The 3,214-nt window shown below is 43.1% G+C and overlaps 1 pseudogene; it reads right to left on the bottom strand.

Annotated features, from left to right (window-relative positions):
• Positions 1-1,036: 1,036 nt before the first annotated feature.
• On the bottom strand, positions 1,037-2,862 carry LOC110288248 (disks large homolog 5-like; annotated as a pseudogene).
• Between the last annotated feature and the right edge of the window lie 352 nt (positions 2,863-3,214).

Below are 3,214 nucleotides of genomic sequence, written 5' to 3'. Positions count from 1 at the left end.
TCTCCAGGAATGGATGTGATTCCTTCTTCTGGCCTCTGAGGGAACTGCCCTCAGGAGGAGCCCCATACGGTAGGACACACAGTAGTAAAAACACCCATTCACATAAATGATAAACATAAGTCTAATCAGCAACAACAAAAAGATAGCAAGTTTATGGTCAAGGACAACCCCATCTATCAAAAGCTATTTCCCAGCATGACTTGGAAGGTCATTATATCTCCTGTGTGGTTGTCACTGATGCTGTACTGTAAGCAAAACTGAGGCATATGGCTCTGGCCCTCTTGATTTATTTTATATTCCTTTGTGAATGTTTTTATTTCCTCAGCAGCTTTAGAGAAATGACTGCATATTACTCAATATCTGGCCCACAGGGTCATAAATGAATGTGTGTTATAGAGTACTATATGTTAGGAGTAAGAGAATTCATGACAGCATGGATACAATATGGCAGTGATTACATCATAAAGTGTGTGTCCATGGGGTAAGTGACATTATCCAAACACAAAAGATCATCACCATCTATACACCTAGGTGGCTATGACTTTACTATGTAGCCCTAGCTGCCTGGAACTTACAGAGAGATCCATCTCTGATTGTGAATCCTAGGTCTACAGCAGGGGATAGAACACATGAATAAGGAAGATGGTTTCAAGAGTCACTACTTGCAAATCAATTTTTATTCATAAGAAATAGATTTAAAAAAACAGGTTTTAAAAGTTCAATTAATATAGAGGTAAAAGCAAAAAAAAAAAAAACCAGTGAAAAACAAGAACAAGCACATATAACTTCTAAATAACATAGCAACAACTCAAAGAACAAAACCCAAAACTCTAACATAAAATTATTGTTCAGCTGCTTTCTCTTTCTGCACATTTAAGCAGCACAGACCTACAGCCTGTTACTCCTCTTGGACACTTGATGGCAGTGCAATAGCCTCAGTTCTCTGCCAAGGGGAGTTGTCTGAAGAGAAAAGGGAATAACACCCTGAATCAGTCATGACTTCCTAGTTAGGGCCTATTCACCCTAAGGAAATGAACTATATGGAAGAAGATCCATCCAAGGAAGATTGTGGATGCTGGGGATGGTGCTCAGCAGGGGGCTCTTGGGATGGCAACTCATTCTGCAGGATGCTCTCTTCTTGGGCTGTGGCCAATCCTAGCTCTCTTGCAGTTTCTGAGACCTGCAAGAGGAAAGCAGTTACTAAGAAACAGGCTTGGTGGGGACAGGCATGGCAGCTGTCAGGCTGCTGCCTCCCATCACCTGAACTGTACTTGACAGTCAACATTAATATTTTCACTGAAATTATGGATGTTAAATCTGTAGACAGGGCAAAGTATTCAACAACAGTCACAAAACCATGGAGTGACAAAGATCAACTCAGGCTTCTATCAGTTCCAACCAAGAACATGGCAAAGGAAGAGACCTCAATGGATTACAAAAAGAAAGGAGAAGGCCACATGCCATCCAGATCAATAATGAGAAGCACTCATTTGACATTTGTACTTGACTCTAATCCAAGGTGCATGTACCTGGGATGTCACACGACCTCTGCATGTCTCCTGTCTAAGGACCCAGAACTTACTCAAAGCTCTGCAGAGCATTCCACCTATCATGGGGACATGCAAGAATGTGACATGTTATTAACCTGTCACCTTTAGTGGACTGCAGATTAAAGCAGAATTGAAAGGTACACTTGCCAGTGGCAACAGTATCTCATAGAGGCTAATTCAGTGTCTCACAAGAGCCTAACTTTCCAGAATACTTGTGTGAAGACAGAGCAATGAACAGCTACATTCCATGAGGTGGGTGGCTGCTTGGCAGTTTGGATCAGAAAGGTGGTGGGTGGAAGCAAAGATGGATCTAATGTGCAAATGGTATCAGACAGTCATAGGCTGACCGAATTGTTTGTCCCTATCTGATGTTCTTGAGTCTCAAGGTTGCTGGTCTTCTCCTGTTCATCTTTATTACTCAGGTTCAAGTCCACCAAATATTGATGAATGAGGGCCCAATCAACCTGTACTTCCTTGCTCTCCTGCTTCAATATCACCAACTTCTTCTTTACAAGATTCTTCTCCATCAGGAGCCAGCTGTGCAGGTTTCTGGAAACACACTCTACATAGTAAGATCCTGCAGCCTCTTCCTCCCATTTCTACTTACAGGTCCCATTAACCCAACCTGCATCCTGGTACCCATGAAGACCTAATAACATCCATCTCAATACATCCATGGCAAGTGTACAAACAGCAAACAGCCATTTCAAGGAAGGAGAAAATTTTGCTGCAGTCCAAACACCAAAAAGGGTCCATGTTTCTCCAAAAGAAAGAGGGATCTCCATCTACCCATGAAAGCCCATGCATTGGGGCAACACCAATTAGTAGGGTGCAAGTACAATCAGGGTAGGTTGGTAGAACCAAAGAGGTCATTCTATCCTTGTGTTACATCTCACTCAGCTCTGTAAAACCCTGCCTGAGCCCCAGAGGCCCAATACTGCATAATAACCCTCTCATGGTCTGAATCACTTTCCTATCTGGAGGCTCTTGAGGATGCCTAGACAACACTGGGAGGGGTGTCTTAGAGACTTAGGAAAACTGAATCCAAAACATCCAAGGCACAGCGATGGTTAAAAACCAGAAGGGATAGAATCAGACCTGCAGAGTCTCCAGTCCAGAAACAAAGGAAGGTACAAATGGCCAATTCACAAGTGGTGGCCTCCCTGACAAGAACTTACCAATAGAAATTTATCTCCTTCTTTAGCTCCAGGTTGTTCTTGTGGGCCTCAATGTACTCCATCTCTAAGTTGTGAAGAAATGACATAACTTCCTTCTCTTTCATCTTCAATTTTTCATAGAGCAGATTTTGCCTGTGGTAGGTCCTGGCCCCAAGAAGAGAGAACTCTGTGAACATAGGCTTTTAGTAACACATGAACTGAGGATGGATCCTGGACTACTCCAACCATGGAAACCACACTCTGCATTCTAAATGCTGGGATTTTCTTAACCTTGGGAAACGTGCTATCGTGGCCCCAGAACACCAGAAGGTAGGCATCCAGATGGAGGGTGCCATGGCTCCCTGTGTTCACTCAGAAGGGATGGAAGGGCAGACTAACCAGGTATGTTCTCAAGAGCCTAGGCTACAAGTCTTTGCCCACCAGACACCTGTGATTGTATTTCCTCTGTTTTCATAAAAGGGATTCTAAATTCCGGATAACTAATAC

This window comes from Mus caroli, unplaced genomic scaffold (genome assembly GCF_978045245.1).
Source record: "Mus caroli unplaced genomic scaffold, Mus_caroli_1 scaffold_14, whole genome shotgun sequence".
Lineage (NCBI taxonomy): Eukaryota > Metazoa > Chordata > Mammalia > Rodentia > Muridae > Mus > Mus caroli.
Note: the sequence above shows the minus strand (reverse complement) of the source record. Positions and strands in the feature narration are given on the sequence as shown.